Here is an 18,229-nt window from a genome sequence, read left to right as displayed (position 1 = left end):
TACAGTATCTGTTTAAAAAGCCTCTGTCAACAAAAGCCTGCAGTCTAGACATACCCTGACTTATTGAATAATCTTGGGCAAATCTCTACTCCTGTTCTTCTTTCTATATTTTGTCTATGTCATTTCTTTGGGGATAGGAACAGTCTCTCAGAATGTGTATATGCAGCCTCTAGTACAACAGGCTCTGATTACTGCTGTGCATGCAACTGATTTTTCAGCTGGGTGGTCATACTGAAAAATAGGAGTGAAAAAAATTGGGATCATTTGGGATTAGTCCTGCTTTGGGCAGGGGGCTGGACTTGATGACCTCCTGAGCTCTCTTCCAGCTCTATGATTCTATGAAATCACACACCTAGTTTAACCCAAAAGGGGTAAAGATTCCTTTTCAAAGTCTTTTAACCATTTTTTTTCAACAAACTTGACATCAGACTGAAAACAAAAAAGTTATTTTGAAAACGTAGAAACAAAACATTTTGACATTTGGGAGGGGGAATTTTCTGTTTGGATTTTGTCAACTTGGAGACATTGACATGAGTTTGCAAAATGTTTCATTTGACCCAAATCTGCCTTTTTAGGCTCATAAAGCATCAGCCGGAAAAAATTCCCCCGATTAGATTTGGAGTGGGGAACTTACTGTAATGTACGCTAATGATGGGCCAGCTGGTTTTCTAGTTAGCTATGTATTTTCTAATGCTTGGGAGGAAGAAATCAATACTCTCTCATCTGAGGTGAGTGAGCTCATGAAAATGCCTAAGCTGGTGGTGCGGCTTTTTAGTCAAAAAATGGAAACAGAGGACATTTAAACCAGCTCTGCTCTTAATGAAGGTGCTCAGTGCCAGCACTGAAAACATCCCTGCACTGCACAACAGCGATAGGCAGGGGCTTCTTTTATTGAACGCTTTGCAGCTAGTCAACTGTTGTCTAAGGACAGAGGAAGCGTGGCCCAGTGGTTAGGGTGCAAGCCTGGGACATGTAGGGTCAAGTCCCTCCTAAGCCACAGACTTCCTGTGTGACTTCTGGCAAGTCACTGTTTGTCAGTTCCCTGTCTGGAAAAAATGTGGGTACTGTGAGGATAAATACATTAAAGATTGCACTGTGCGTTGACGCAGCAGGGCTGGGGGCCATAGGGGTAAAGCGTCACTCAGGGTCTGTTTGAGAGAGCTCTTCTCCCTCAAGAGCAGAGGTGCTGAAGCATTGTCAGCTTCCGAGAGAAGGAAACATGAGCAGGGTGTTTCCTCATTCTGGTGACCTTCCTTGTACTCTGCCGGACCTATCTCTTCGCCTCAGCTTTTAGGGAAGGAGAGGTACAGCGCGGGTTGGGATTTGTGGCTGGGGTGGTTTGGGGTTTTGTTTTCTTTCCTGTGTTTGGAGAAGTTGCTGGGTTTAATTTTGTTTGTAAGCCCACTTCTGATTTAGACCGCCTCTTACTATGGATCTGTGCAGCATTTAGCACAGTAAGTCTTCTACTATGATTCTGAAAATAATAACATAAGGGGCGTTATTTTCATTTCCACTGGCTTTGCCACCGTTCAACTCCACTGACTTGAGGAGAGCTACTCCGAATTTCACACTAGTGTAGGTCAAAGAGAGAGAGGCCCGATGGTTTCTTAGCTGGAACGGTTAGACCCAGATAGAATTAATTTACACCTAGTGAGGTCTGAGAATGAATCAGCTCGCAGGGTCTGTAGCTGGATAAGCCAGTGTTCAATGGGCCGCTCCATCCTCCTCAGTTAGGTGGCTTTTCATTTTATTTACACTGAGTTTAACTTAATATGCTTGTATGCTAATTTCCTGCTCTGCCGGATACCACATAAGCATATGCCCAGTTCAATTAGGAGCAGAATGACAAAACTAGAGCATGCTGTGCATTTTAAATAAGCTAAATAAAAAGCCAAAGCCCTCATGCATGTGTGTGTGTGAGAGAGAGACCATATCTACACTAGGAAACAATTTTGAAATTAGTAAATTTGACTTAATAACTCCCAATTTAACAAAATCAAACTAACATGTCCTATGAGGAAGCTTTGAAATTAGTTTGTGGCAGGTGCTGTTATTGGGAACATGCTACCTCGGACTTAGTTCAAATTACTCTGGGAAATAGTTATTTCAAAATAGCAGCACCGGAGCATCCACACTAACACTATTTCAAAATAACTCTTTTGGAATTAGCGTAACTCATTGTTGAAAAGCAGGAGTACAGATTTCGAATTCGGCGGCCCCTTATTTCAAAACAACAGGCTTAGTAGTGTGGACGCATCGTTTATAAATAAGGGGGGTTATTTCAAAATAAAGTCCTTGTGTAGATCAGAGCAGAGAAAGAGGGGGGCAAACAGTAGACATAAATGGCTTCCTTTCTGCCATCCAATTAAGAGAGACACCACCCGGCTCAGATTTTCAGAGCATCTTAGATCAAATTGGAGATCCTCATTATTTCACTATGTAATCCACACACCTATAGAGCCATGTCGATTAGGCTGATCGGCAGAGGGAAATGAAGCCGCGATTTAAATAATCGCGGCTTCATTTAAATGTAAATGGCTGCCGTGCTCTGCCGACCAGCTGATGATCAGCTGTTTGTCGACAGATCGGGGCAGTCTGGATGCGCCACAGTCAATAAGGAAGCCTTTGTCAACCAGCACAGGTATGCCTCGTGAAACCAGATTTACCTGCGCCAGTCGACAAAGGCTTCCTTGTCGACCGTGGCGCGTCCAGACTGCTCCGATCTGCCGACAAACAGCTGATCATCAGCTGGTCGGCAGAGCACGGCAGCCATTTAAATTTAAATCAACCTAAATTTAAATTTAAAGATCAGCCAAATCTACATGGCTTCATCGACGGAGCCATGTAGTTTAGACACACCCCTAGTGTGGTTACTGAGCAATGCAAGTGGTACCTAGACCACAGTAACTGTTAAGATCAAGACACCTCTACAGCATGGGCTGGGTTTTTTGCTCAGAGGGCAGAGACTCCTATACTCTGCTTCAGAGGGTCCATGTTCAAATCCACTTGGTGGTGGTTATAACAGCAGCTTGGAATTTCAGCTGGTTCTGCAGCTCTTGCATTGGGGGAAATAAGAGAGGCCATAATAACAATCTCTGGGCTTGAGCCCTTTTGCAGATGGAAGTGGCCAGCTGCAAGGCATGGCAGAATCCCGTTATAAAGTCATGCTGCTGAGCCTTTTCAAACCGAAAGGGCCGAGTTTCACAATTTTCCACCATGTGAGTAAACTTTATTTTGGATACCCGTGAGGCAATCGTTGGTCTAAGAGATTGGGGGCAGGGCTCTGTGTGTGTGTGTGTGTGTGTGTGTAGTAGTGAAAGGACAGTGCAGCTTTCAGACCTTCCAATGAATCTATCTCTAGATGAATCAGAGGGTGAGGCCACAGAAAAGAGAAGTGAGAAAGCTTTGAAACAGAGAGTGGGACATGACCAAAGCAGGAGACATAAAATACGTGGCTCAAACTACTCCATAGGGGGACCTGCCAAGCAAGGCAGCTACCACGATAGTACCTGTCTTGTGTTGCTTGATGGGTTTTCTCTTACCCTAGTGTGGGATCTGAGTCTCAGAAATCCTGCCTTAGGGGGGCTTAAGAATCTCAGTCTGTTTCATTGGCAGACTCTCTATCTCTTCACGTCCTTAAATCAGGGGCGGGGAACCTAAGATTCGGGGCCAGATCCCCCCCGGCTTGCCTGGATCCGGTCCCCGAGGCTCAGGGCTCCCCCCATCATTGGGGAGCCCATGCTGGCACCCCAGTCCCATGGCCCCCGCCCACAGCTTCCCCTGCAGGGCTGGAGCACCAGCGCCAGCTTCCCACTGTGGTTGGAAGACCCCCGAACTTCGCGAGCTGGAGTCAGGCAAGACAGAGCCAGATCCAATCCACGGGCTCTGCCTGGTGCAGGAAGGAAGCGGCTCCAGGCCCTGCCACTCCCCTTCTGCTCAGCTGGTGCGGTCAAGTGCTGACTTGAGGTTTTTCCCCCCCACAAAATCTACTAGCCCGAGCTCCCCTAGGCTCTGCTGTGTGAGGGGGATGTGGGGAGTGTCTTTATGCTTCTCAGTCAGGGGCCACATCTCTGAGGTGATTTTTTTTTTGGGCCACTCCCTTTTGGGCGGCCCCCAACTGATTTTTCTGTGGGTCAGCAGCCCCACACAAGAAAAGGTTCCCCCCCCCCTCCTGCTTTAAACCAAGCCTTTTAGAAAGGTCCTTTCTAAAGGGGCTTCCTCCGGGAATCAGTGGCTGAAATTGTGGAGATCAGACTAGAACCTGGGTCCTCAAAGGGACCTGGGCACCTGCCACCAGTTGACAGGTCTGGGAAGTAGATGTGCAAAGTTGCCCCTTCTGGCCTGAAGATCTCAGGATGGGAGGCTTGGACCCGTGGCTGTAACAATGGAGTCACCGTGGCGTGAGGAGTGGCCTTGTTCTGACAGACGTGGTTGTTGTGGAGATCTGTTGGGGCAGGAAGGAGGGGGTGGTTGAGGAGACACACATGAGCACAGTAATTCCTTCTTCTCCCCTCTCCCCCTGCCTCAAGTGCAGCACAGACAGCTAAATCTAGCTTTCCATGCCTGACACTTGGTGAAGATATGATGAGTTCCGACTGCAGACGACCACTGAGGTAAATACACCAACATCTATTTTGCTGCATTATTTCAGGAACCCACTAGTGACAGGGACAAAGGGTGAATCTGGCAGCTACTAGGTACCATACAACACCCCTGGTTACACAGATGAGAATCTCTTGGTTCACCAAGTCCAGCACCAAGTCTTCTTTGAGAGGCAAATTCAAGGAACTTTGGCTATGGTCCTGTTTGTGGTGGTGCAATGTGCCCTCAGAACTTGTATTTCTCTGATCACAGGGGCCCTCGCGTGCGCTGCACATGTGTGGGGGGCTGATTCTCCCGGTGTGAACTGGGAGTAATGAATAGGGCGGTTTCGTGAAAAAAAATGCTTCAGAGTTGGGTTTCATTCCATGTTAGCATGAAACTGAGATCTTTCCAAAAGTTGGTGAGAAAACCAAACCTGAGGGAGGGAAAACATGAGCCCCAAGAATTACCCGGTCGTTATATCTGGGAGATCGAGGTTTCAGTCCCTTTTCTGCCTGATTCAGAGTGATCAGGAATGGAAAAATTTTTGGCAAGGGAAACAAGGATTTGCTCCGGTGTCTTCCCTCGCTGGGATGAGTGCCTTGGTACACTGAGCAACAAGAATGATTAAAAGTCTAGAGAACATGACCAATGAAAGAAGACTGAAAGAATTGGGCTTGTTTGGCTTGGAAAAGAGAAGATTGAGGGGGGACATGATAGCAGTTTTCAGGTATCTAAAAGGGTGTCCCAAGGAGGAGGGAGAAAACTTGTTCTTCCTGGCCTCTGAGGCTAGAACAAGAAGCAATGGGCTTAAACTGCAGCAAGGGAGGTTTAGGTTGGACATTAGGAAAAAGTTCGTAACTTTCAGGATGGTTAAACACTGGAATACATTTCCCAGGGAGGTTGTGGAATCTCCATCTCTGGAGATATTTAAGAATAGGTTAGATAAATGTCTCTCAGGGATGGTCTAGACAGTACTGGGTCCTGCCATGAGGGCAGGGGACTGGACTCGATGACCTCTCGAGGTCCCTTCCAGTCCTAGTATTCTATGGTTGTATGATTCTGACACATATACCCTGGATCTGAAAATGTCATCTAAACCAAAGTATTCTCATAAAACACTTTGGGTCGACAAAATGGAAGTTGTCACTGAGGAAAAGGTTCATCAAATATTTTTGACCAGTTCTAGCAATGAAAGATTTTGTCTTGGTAAAATTGATCTAGGTAAGAATCTGTTCCCATGTTTGCCACAGGGAAGAAGGAAGCTTTTTAGACACCATCCACCTAACAATGCCCGTAGATGAGCGATGGACATAGAACCATAGAACTGGAAGGGACCTTGAGAGGTCATCAGATCCAGTCCCCTGACCTCATGGCAGGACCAAGCATCATCTACATCATCCCTGATAAATGTCTTTCCAACCTACTCTTAAATATCTCCAGGAACAGAGATTCCACAAACTCTCTAGGCTTCTATTCTTCTCTGTAGTCTTCTATTTTTGTTTTTTCATCCAGCTTCAGAATGACTTACCTTTTATAAACATCCCTTTCTGTCTTCAGGTTTGTGTTAGGTTGAAAAGACATCTACTTGGATGCAGAATCCAGAAATACAAAAGCTGCATATAAATGAAATTGGGATTTTAGGAGCTGTTGAGGGAGGGTTTTTCCAAAGGGAGATTGAGTCCCAAGAAGAAATGATCTAGTGTTTTCAGATAATAAAACTGAGAGACTTGTGTATACAGAAAAGGTGGAATAAGATCAGATGGAATGCCAGATCTGGGTGCAAATATTTGTGTTAAAAAAAAGTTCCAAGCAAATTGTTGAAGTTTGGCTCCACATACTAGAGGGAGAGAAGGCCTTGGCAGACTCTGATTCCCAAGCAGGTCTGTCGACAGGGAAACAAGAGCAAAGGGAGAAACTGCCCCAGAGCCTGGGGGTTTAAAAGGGCCCCAGGTTCCCAACTGCTGCTGCTGCTAGTGCAGCAGGAGCAGCGTCCGGAGAACCAAGCCCTTTAAATTGCCGCTGGAGCCCCAGGAAGTGTGATCCAGGTGGTACTGAGGACTGGCTGGGCAGAGGATAGGCACAGTGCGGTCCAGGCATTACTAAGGGCTTGCTGCCTCCAGCCCCGCCCCTTCTTCCCTAGGCCCCGCCCCTTCCAGAATTGTGGCAAGGCCCCACCCCTTCCCCATAGGCCCCGCCCCTTCCAGAATCGTGGAGCTGCCCCACCCCCACCTTGCCCAAGGTCCCAGCAATTCTGTCAGCTCCCCTGTTCCCAGGGGATTCAATTTCTGACAGTAAATTTACCTCAGAGGGGTTTGCATTTCTTACTGAGTTGAAGGTGGACCTATGCCATTTGCCTCCCAGCCAAATGACACCGCAAAGCGGGCTGGGGCAAGAAGGTGCTACCCAGGCCCAGTGAGGAAATGGACTTTCGCTGATTGGATCTGCCAAAGACATCGCCCCTCCCATGTAAAACAAAATACGCAGAGGGAAAGATGCACCTCCTGGGACACTAGCCTCTGAAGGGAGTGAGATGGCACATGGTAGCCCAATGGAAACACTGATGCAGTGGGAGGACAACAGGCATGCTCAGAATCTAGGCCAGTCCACCAATATCCTCCCTGCTTTCCCCAGCCCCTGGTACTGGCAGACACACCCACTGATTTGCCCATTGGCAGACTTCCTGTCTGTTTCATAGTCTGGCACCTTCAGATTGGTACCTGGAGGTCACAGAAGGGGAAGCAAATGTTGGAACTGCCCATAGGAAAGCAAGGAGCAATTTGCTGTATACGTGATGGTGAGTTTTACATGGGGGAGTTTTACATGGGGGAGTATTATGCAGAAAACCAGCTTATCACAGGATATCAATCACTGAAAACTCCCTTTCTCTTGTGTACGGCATTAGGTGGGGTATGTGCTGTGCCATGCTGGAATACCAGCTGTTGTATTTACTGGGCACTTGCCAGAGGGGTGCTCCCAAGCCGAGCCGACCCAAAGGTCTCTTCCAAACTCAACCAGCTACAGCATGAAGGCTAAGGCTTGTTAAAAGGACAGCTTCCAACCGAAACAAATGGAATCATCAGCATAAAAAAAAACCCAACCCTAGACAAGATATTCCTTGGATGTACGAGCAAATTTAATCTGCCAGGCCAGACCCTTTATCTGAATGACTGTTACACTCCTCATTGTTCTCAGGGACATGCAAATGACACGTTCACATCACCAAAAGGCTGAGGATGGAAGCAATGCCAGAACACTTTTACTGGTCACAGTTTATATTAAGAACCCACTAATAAATAGTTTCTCAATTGTTAGAGTCCAATAGGTCAAAAGATTGCTTATAACTATGGCTCATAACCATCTCCAGTGCAATGTTCTCCTCTCTATGATATGCTTGTCACAGCCATTAACGATGTATTAACCATTCACAAATCTTCATATAAAGTGGGAGCGCTCTATTTTTGATAATGACGATAAAAGGATGGCTTTATTGTGAAGCAGTGGGCCAGGACTTTGGAGAAGTGAGTTCAGTTCCATGCTCTGCTACAGACTTTCCTGTGAGCTCTTAGGAAAAGCATTTCATCTCTCAAGGGCACCACGGTAAAGCTCCCTGTCTCCCTTGCTTGTCCATTTAGGCTGTAATCTTTTTCCAGGCAGGGAATGTACAGCACCTAGCACACGAGACCCCTGTCTCCGATTGAGTCTCTAGCCATGACTGTCACACAAAGGCCAATCCCAGTGGGGGTGTGGGAGGAGACAGACAAATGAAATTTGTCGCCCTTTCCCTCCTCGGACCATCGTTCTGCTTCCTCTAAAACCTCTTTAAAGCTCCTAGTGAGATGGCAGCCGAAGTCTTGGTGTGTCTCCGTAAGGCTGGAGCCACATCCGGAAAAATGAGATCGGTGCCAAAGCCGAGCACATCCCTGATAAGGGACGCCTGTCAGCCATGCACTACCCAGACCTTCCAGGCCAACTGTACTCTGGGCACAGACAAAACAGAAGTAAACACGCTGGAGAGAAGCCCATAAACAAAATGAAGATAACACGAGATTCCCTCGCCACTTAATCATGTAAATTTGTAAACGCAGATCGATGACAGTGACTCAGAGGAAAACAATTATCTTATCAGCAAGCCTCGATAGCCCTGGGCCATAAATGAAAATCAATTATCAATTGGTGTGCCCTATCACTTCCCTAGCGTCTATAGAGGAGTTTATTTCACCCTGTCATATCTGTTTCCTTCTGCATGCTCAGCATAAAGGGAGCCTGCTGTCTCTTCTAAAGCTCTTTATGGCCGTAGATTATAGGAATTCAAGCCATAACACTCAATTTATCTTGGCTTTACAATGGCAGCTAGTGTGTTACGGTGCTTGACCACATGCCACCCATGTGAAAAATCTTATTTCTGAGCCATTGGTTTGTTGCTGCCAAGCCTGATTCTTTTTTCCTGCTTACACCATTCTGGAAATAGGAAGCAGTGGTAAAATATGGACAGAATTCTGGGCCTGTGCAAAGCTGCCTTGAAGAGTCATGGACCACTTGAAGGGAGGGAGAGTGAAGGGGTCTCAGTGAGAGGAAGGATGGGTTAGTGGTTAGGACCCTGGTTTAGCCCTTAGGAGACTTGACTTCCATTCTCTGGTTTTGCCACCCGCTTCTTGTGTGACCCTTGGCGGATTACTTAGCCCTGTCCTTCAGTTCCACACCTGGGAAAAACTGGGCCAACAGGCATTCCCCTGCCTCATCAGGGTGTTGTGAGGCTCAGTAAAAGACCATGAAGTAGTTTGAGGTCTGCTGATGAACAGCACTGAAGAAGGGGTAAATGTTCTTAGTGGGAATAGTCTCTATTTTCTGTCTGTCGGCTTGTTTGCTTAGTGCATCTGGGAGCACTTTGGGGCTAATCAGTTTCACTGTTTCTCATCTGTCCTGAGCTAAAGAGTCTGAAACGTACTAATTGAAAAGGACCTATAAATTGCCAATAGGGGAGCAGGAAACCCCTTTATTAAAAACATAAAGGATCTTCCCACCCCCCCACCCCCCAGAAAAAAGAGGACAAAGAAGTACATGTCAGAAAATGGGTGCTTCAGACATTTGCCAATATCAAACTGCCTTAAGCTGTCAGTGTCCTTGTAAATGTTGCTTAGGCCTGTGTTTGCCCATCTGTAGGAATACCCAGGAGAGCTAGAATTCTTCCAGCCAGAGGATGGAGTCTGTCGCCCCATTGGAGCGTGCTTACACAGAACTGAGCGGGGCCAGGTATCGCCATATGGACTAGCACCTTGCTGCACAAGTAGCCCCACCGACATCAGTGGGACTGTGTGTGGAATAAAGTCCAACTCCCGGAGTAAAACCAGCCCACCAGCTAGTCCTGCTGGTTTCAACAGGATTGCTTACATGGGGCAGGGCTCCGCAGCCTGGTGCATTAGCTCATGTCCTGCCGCACATCTGTGTGCCGCTTGGAATGTGCACACAGCCAGGGTGAAGTCCTGGCCTCAGAGAAGACACTGGGAGATTTGTCATTGATGCCTGTGAAGCCGGAATCTAACCCATGGACTGCAGGGATGGAAGGGACCATCATAAAGACCTAGTCTGGCTTCTTCCATAAGACTGGTCAATTTGACTACTGATTCCTGCATCCAACACATCGTGTCTCCTGGCTCAGCTACAGTGTATCCTTTAGGCCTTGTCTACACTAAAGGGAAGATCATCATGATAGCGATTGATCTTCCTAAATTTGATTTGAAGAGTCTAGCATGTAGACACAAGGAGAGTCAGAACACCTGGATTGAGTTTGTGGGGCCTTATTCTCATTCACACTAAAATCTCTCTCTATTGCCAGGATGGCATGAAGGGATCTTATGGCAAAGAATAGTTAAGCCCACTACCTTCCATACGTCACTGGATTAGTAGGTCCTACTGTCGAGATCTTTCCTTTTTGCCCTGCCACTAGGTACCTGCATGTCACTATCTAGTGTGAAACTTGGGTACTACAGGCTTCTCAGTCTACTAGGAGCTTAGGTATACTCCAAAGGTGACTTAGTGTATTGGCATCCTGTAATAAGTTTTACCAGCTCACTTTGCACTCTACAAAAATATTGATAGAGATGCAGCCGTGTTAGTCTGGTCTTGCTGAAACAAAAGACAGGACTATGCAGCACTTTAAAGACTAACAAGATGGTTTATTAGATGATGAGCTTTCGTGGGCCAGTGGATCTGGCCCACGAAAGCTCATCACCTAATAAACCATCTTGTTAGCCTTTAAAGTGCTACAAAAATGTTGGCTGTGTAGGCAGAACCAAGGTGTGTGGCATGAGTTTCCATCCTATTTTGTCCTGTGATTAGCTAAGTAGAAATATTGATATTCTAAGATACTCCACTTTTACGTGGGTGTCACTCCAGGGAAATCCAAGCCACTGAACTCAGTAGAGTGTATATGGCCCTTATCTAGCAAAGCACTTACAACTCTAAGCATGTGAGTAGTCCCATTAATAGCTCAGGGACTGTCACTTGCTATGTATTGCAGCGGCCACCACAACAGGGAGGAGGTCTGACTGAATGCTAAATAATAATACTCCTGTGCTTAAAGCTAAGCATGCGCTTAAGGGTTTTGTTGGCAAGGGGCTTATGTGATCACTGAAGCATGGATTAATATTTTATTGTTGCAGCTGGTCTGCACACACACACACACACACACAATCACACATGCAAAATCAGCCACACACACAACTCTTCAGTTCCATCCCTTCCCATTGCTCATACTCTGACAGGGGCATTTGTACCTGTCAGGTAGAAGAAAAAAACCAAGAAGATAGCAAAGAGGGGAAACTCCCAGGAGACAGAAGTCTGTGAGTTTGCTGCCAGCTGTTATAACCTAATGGCTACAGAGTAGAGACGCAGATTATTTTGCTGTCTCCTACCTGGCTGCACGGAAAGTCAGGACTTTAGCCTAACAACTCAGCTGGAGGGTGAAGACAATGAACTTGGGACTCAGGTCCTCCCCCGATAAAGGGAGGTGCCACAGGCAGAACCAAGAGCTGGAATCTACCTTTCGCACACAGAGAGTAATCCCAGTTTCGTGCTGATATTTAAAAGATCTTTGCCCTTTAGCTCAAACAGGAAATCTTAAAATGGAAAATATGCAGCATAAAGGAAGGGGTGAGGCTCCCTTGAAACGTAAGAATGTACATGGGGATAGGAAACAACAGGTTGTTAAGAAAATACAATTCAGCTTTTAAAAAAATCAAGGCCCAAGATAGATTTTTTTCCAGTTTGGGTCAGGAATATTCATTTTTTTGGGAGGCTTTGCAGACAGCAGAGAAAGTGCTGCCAGCAACGGGGGAAAGTCTTCTCCCCCTCCACCCTTTTGCTCTGATTGTTTCACTCCTCTCTTCCTGGCGCGGAACAGAAATTCAACATGCAAGCGAGGGGGAAAATAAACCCAAGGAAGGTGCGTTTCAAACAGATCAAAAGGGAGGAAAAAGGAGGAGATGAGCCCGATCCACAGGGGGCCCCATCCTGTAATGCATTCCATCTACCTTCACCCTGATGGAAAGCCGAAATATGGGGCCGCCTGTGGAGACGTCAGAGATGCAAATGTACACCGGGTGAGGATCTGGGTTCTTGGCTTTACCAGGGCTGTGTGCAGGTACATAGGCCTGTCTATGCAGAGCTCTGTGCAGGATCAGGGCCTGTAATTGCCTCTATACGCAGTGATCACCGGGTAATTCTATTGCTGCTATTACAGCACTGCTGTCGTTAGCGGAGCTGTCAAGGGCAAGTTTATTTACTTGCCTCACTTTGTAAACTGCCTTTTTATGCGTGTGATGAACCTAGATGCCATGTAAAGGCAGTGGCAAGAGAGGGAAAAGTTAATGCCATTTGCAGTAATAGTTTCTAATGCTAATTAAAGAAACCTCCAGAGCCAAGACATACGCTGTCCCACGAGCCAGCTGGGAACACACCCAATGTGGTGGCAAGAGCACTAGAAAGCCCCAGGACTGCGATCACGAACCATGAGATTGAGACTACAAACGCTTGATCTGTCCCCACTCTGAACGAGCCCCAGGGAGCTGCCTTTGCCGATATCCTCCTGTCATTCATCCAGCAGCTGTGAAGACGGGATGAAAGGACAAGTCTTTGGCCTCCAGCCCCACGAGGCTGTTTGCAAACATACAGCCATCCAGGCTGGATAGGACCCATCAGTCATTCGCGGTCGCCATGGCACCAAAGCATCTGGTAGAATTACCCGGATTCACATCAGCCGGGCGTGTGGCCGCTGGGGTCTCGCTCTCACCACCGCGAAGGCAGTTCTGCTGTCCACACCAGCTCAGTCCGCCAGTCTTTTAATCACAGCTTTACAGCTGGGGGATTCCACGGGCTTCCATGAAATTACCGCTGGCTTATGACACTGTCTCTGGGCAGAGAACTGACCCACAAGGCTAGCGCACTAACCATTGCACCATCCTTCCTCTCCTTGTGCTGCCCAGACTACTCAGAGCACGTTAGCCCTAACTGGGGCATCTGGACACTGCCCTGCTGCCACACTGTCTACCATGACGGGCTTCCTCAGCACCAGTAAGGGAGACTGAGACCAGCTTCTCAGCTCTCTAAAATACAGCCTGTGGAGCTGTTGGTATAACCCACACAGCTAGGGGCACAATTCACTGTCCCATGTAGTGGCACAGAGACCCCCTTACAGAGCGTGAGCAAAAACAAGTTTGCTCTACAGCCTTATCTGAGAGACAGCTGGCTTTTAGCTCATGGGCTGTGTCTAGACTGGCAAGTTTTTCTGCAAAAGCAGCTGCTTTTGTGGAAAAACTTGCCAGGTGTCTACACTGGCCGCTTGAATTTCTGCAAGAAAACTGACTTCCTACTGTCTGAAATCAGTGCTTCTTGCGGAAATACTATGCTGCTCCCGTTCAGGCAAAAGTCCTTTTGCGCAAAGCTTTTGCGCAAAAGGGCCAGTGTAGACAGCTCGGATTTGTTTTGCGCAAAAAAGCCCCAATTGCAAAAATGGCAGTCGGGGCTTTTTTGCACAAAAGCACGTCTAGATTGGCACGGACGCTTTTCCGCAAAAAGTGTTTTTGCGGAAAAGCATCCGTGCCAATCTAGACGCTCTTTTCCGCAAATGCTTTTAACGGAAAACTTTTCCGTTAAAAACATTTGCGGAAAATCATGCCAGTCTAGACGTAGCCATGCAGTAGAGGCTTCTGCATTAAGCTCCGGAGATACCCGGTTCAATTCTACCTATTGGCATTAGGTTAACTCTGTTACTCCTTCGCCTACTCTGGCCCAAACAGCATCTCTAAAAGGACAACAAACGATGTGATGAAGAAGAGGAAGCAACAAGATTTTCAGTGTCATTTTCCTTCTTTGTGTCTCTCAGAATCTGGTTCACGGATTTACCTCAGGAACCGCCACCGACTGGAGAGTCTTAGGCTACATCTACATTGTGCATTCTTGTGCAAGACGATATGCAAATGAGGTGTGGCGATGAATATTGCCGCATCTCATTTGCATGCCTAATGAGCCACCATTTTGCACAAGGGGCTTTTGCGCAAGAAGGGGCAGTCTACACTGCCTGAAAATAAGCAGCAGAATGGCTCTTGCACAAGGGGGGTTTTGCGAAAGAAGGAGCAGTGTAGACAGCACCTTCTTGTGCAAAAGCCCATTGCGCAAAATGGCGGCTCATTAGGTATGCAAATGAGATGTGGCAATATTCATCGCCACACCTCATTTGCATATCTTAGTCCAGGCTTAGCTTATGAGGTCGTTTTAAGTCAGGAGCTCTGCCAAGACTCCTCCCCGGTTTTGCTGGCAGAAGAGATACCTGAAAACATATCCACCTTATGATAATCGGCAAGCTATTTGTGTTCCTATAGAAAATTCAGCCTCTGGGATGAAGCCTGTTGTTTGTTTTCCTCTCCGGGGGGGGGGGGCAACCTCTCTCTGTCTTTGCTCTTACAGACGGCAGTGCTCTGTTTCATTATACGGACAGATATTTTGTGGCTGTATAATTGTGAGTGAAGCCTCATCCAAATGAATAGGGCACTTGACGCTGTTTGCTCGACGGATTAAACAATTCTAAGCCTCTCGCTCTGAATGGAAAGGGCCTGGAGCAGTCTGAGAGCAATGTAGCCGCTCCAGGGCAAAACCTAGTGGCTAGAAGTGGGGTACACTTCCAGCAAGGGTCAAGCTTGAGTCATCTGCCTTTAGGTCATGCGACAAGACGCTTCTTCTGAAGGCCATGGCCGAAGAAGCAAATATCACATTGGCGCACATCACTTCCTCTTGAACGATGCGGCTTGGCCAGTGTGGGAGATGTCCCAGAGAGAGCTGGGCCAGAATTTCAAGTGCCCACCACCTCAGCACCCACCGCTGAGGTCTAATTTTCAATGAGTGCTCCACTCCGGTTCTGACCCTCAGATTCCTTTCAGAGCTCCTGGCTCCTCCTCCAACCATTAGGCCTTGCTCTTCTGGCTGCTTCTGGGACAGAAAGCCTGCCTTAGCCCCTCCGTGCCACCTGACTGACTGGGAGCTGGCCAAAGTAACTGCCCAAAGTAAGCTAGAGCCCCAATCCTCTGTCTGAGCCCTGCCCCCCAAAATCCGGAGCCCCCTCCTGAATCCTAAGCCCCTCATCCTTAACCCCACCCCAGAGCCCACACCCCCAAACAGAGCCCCCCCCAGCACCCCAACTCTCTGCCCTAACCTGGAGTCCCCTCCTGTACCCTGAAATCCTCATTTCTGACCCCATCCCAGAGCCTACACCCCCATCCCGCACCTTCACCTCGTCCAGCACCCTGTGCCAGCCCAGTGAAAAGGAGTGAGGGTGGAGAAAAGCAAGCCACCAGGGAGGGAGGTCCTTGGGGTAGGGGCTAGGCAGGGGACATAGCCTTGCAAAGGGGCAAGGCTGGGGTGTTAGAAAATTGACAACCCTCGCTTACTACTGACCCAACAAACGCCCCACACCGAAGGAAGGTAGTGCTATTTAAAAATGGAAAAATAATACAAGTGGATGGATTTTTAATGGGTGTTGCAGTTGTAGTTTGGTATGTGCAGAGCTATTCTAGGGAATTAATGACATTTACATTAGCTAGTCAGTCTGAATCATCTCTTCGTGTCGATAAATTCTGTTCCTTGTGCTTCTGTCAGGTACAGCAAAATGAGTAATTTTCTTAAAATGTAACGTAAGTCTGAAGGGTCCTCTAAAGCACTTTGGGTTTAGATTCACTCTCACTTGAAATCGTTTCGGCTCATGAACAGGATACATTTGGGAAGCAGATTTTTTTTAAAACCAAGTGAGGTCATTCACACAACACACATTCTCTCAGAACTGCTTTGCTCAAACATTTTCATTAAAGTGTTTAGACTCACTCGTTCATGGCCCGTACGACGGTGTAACCTATTGTAAAAGAGCACAGTGTTCAAACAGCACCGGGAAGTGCCACTAAAGCATTTGCTTGAGTATTACCCAAAAGGGAAAATACTTAAGTTAAACTAAACTAAATGAAGTGTAAAAGGGAATTCAGAACAGACTTTTAAATGACTAATTTCAATTGCTAACTTTGATATGAGGGGAAAAAGGGCAATTCCTTGGGTCATTCAGTACTATAAAAAGATTGACTCCATGCCAATAACTATAATTTTAGTTCAGAGATATATAAAAACATGTACTCTTGCCTGTCAGTATTATTTGTATTTCTTTTCAAAAACGACATGTTGCACCAGATGTACTCAAGATTCAAATCTCTGCTGGTTTTTGCATAGCTGGATGATAGCTGAGTTGTTGACCTGACCCTGTCTGCAATCTATCTAATAAACAATTTAACATGATGATGATTTGTAATTCAGGTAACTTATTAACGAATTTCTTCAAATGTAGCCCAGGCATAAAATATCAATGGCTCTGAACTGCATGAAAAGTGTAAAGAGTTTGTGTTCCTCTCAAAAAAAGATCTGAAACGGAGTCCCCACTTCCCTGCAGGGTCTGTTTTTAACTTAATTTTAATTCATAAACTAACTTACTGCTTTATCTGGCAGTGTTCAGAAAGTTTGTTCTGTTCTCACAGAGCAGGAACCATACTGGTAGGGAAGATACACTGGAGTCTTTTGGTATAACAAAAGTGGTTGAATCCCTGCTTTCATCTGTCCAAAACTCAGCTCCGCTTTCTCTCTTGAATCAGGCCTGGCCTTTCTGCTAGCGGGTGTGGCTCTTTACAAGACAGAGGGCTTGCTCCTCATTCATGGGAAGCGACTGTCTAGGAAGGAGCACTGCAGAAAGGAATCTAGAGGACCACAAGCTACATATGAGTCAGTGTGACACTGCTGCAAAAAAAAGCAAACATGATTCTAGGAGGTATTAATAGGAGTGTTGTGAGCAAGACAGGAGAAGTCATTCTTCCGCTCTACTCTGTGCTGATTAGGCCTCAGTTGAAGTATTGTGCCCAGTTCTGGGCACTGCATTTCAAGAAAGATTTGGAGAAGGCCCAAAAAAGAGCAACAAAAATGAAGAACGGTTTAGAAAACATGAGCTATGAGGAAAGACTGAAAGAATTGGGCTTGTTTAGTTTAGACAAGAGAAGACCGAGGGGGGACATGATAGTAGTTTTCAAGTACCTAAAAAAGTGTTACAAAGAGGAGGAAAAAAAATTGTTCTCCTTGGCCTCTGATAATAGAACAAGAAGCTTAAACTGCAGCAAGGGAGATTTAGATTGGACATTAGGAAACACTGTCTACCTGTCAGGGGGGTGAAACACTGGAATAAATTGCCTAGGGAGGTTGTAGAATCTCCATCTCTGGAGATATTTAAGAGTAGGTTGGATAGACACCTGCCAAGGATGATCAAGATGGTGCTTAGTGCTGCCATGAGGGCGGGGAACTGGACTCGATGACCTCTCAAGGTCCCTTCCAGTTTTAGTGTTCTACGATTCCGTGATTCATGGCAAGGCCAACTCTCACACCGTAAAAGGACTGTGAAGTGGGTGTAAAATTCTCCATTCCAATGAGTGGGAATTGATACAAAAACCCAAGGCAGCTTAGTGCCGGTGAATCTACTCGATAACGACATAGGAGCTAAGATGGGGCTGGATTATGGACATCTTACTCACATAGGGGAGCAGTTACTCTCAAAAATTGTCCCAGTTATGTGTCTGGGACTACTCATATGGCTAACGGTGTAGGAATGTGAATCAGAGCAGCAACGGGCAACTAGGCTAGTCAGTAGGCTCACAAGTGGCCATCCCTCCTCTCAGTGGGACACAAGACTGTTGTCTCCAAGAGGGTTTCCATGGACAGGGTCGTTGTGCGAACGGCGCTTGTGAGCCGAGAAGTCGTGGGGGGTGCCGATGGAATCGTAGCGGCGCTTTGATTGGCTGCAGAGAGAGCGCACGGCTCTGACCGTCACTGTGGTGCACAATCAGTGTGCACCTCGCTGCACCTGCCCTTGCTTTAAATCCGTGTCACTTTAGGAATAGCGGTAGGGAAAAAACTACGCAGATGGAAACCAGCGAAATCTGGCCGTCCTGTGCAAGGGCAATGTAAAGAAAATGTCTCATGGGCCACACACAGAACATAAGCATGGCCAGACTGGGTCAGACCAAAGGTCCGCCTAGCCCAGTGTCCTGTCTTCTGACAGTGGCCAATACCAGGTTCC

This window comes from Pelodiscus sinensis, chromosome 6 (assembly GCF_049634645.1).
Source record: "Pelodiscus sinensis isolate JC-2024 chromosome 6, ASM4963464v1, whole genome shotgun sequence".
NCBI classification, from domain to species: Eukaryota; Metazoa; Chordata; order Testudines; family Trionychidae; genus Pelodiscus; species Pelodiscus sinensis.
The sequence above is the reverse complement of the archived record's forward strand: the minus strand, read 5'-3'. Positions refer to the sequence as shown.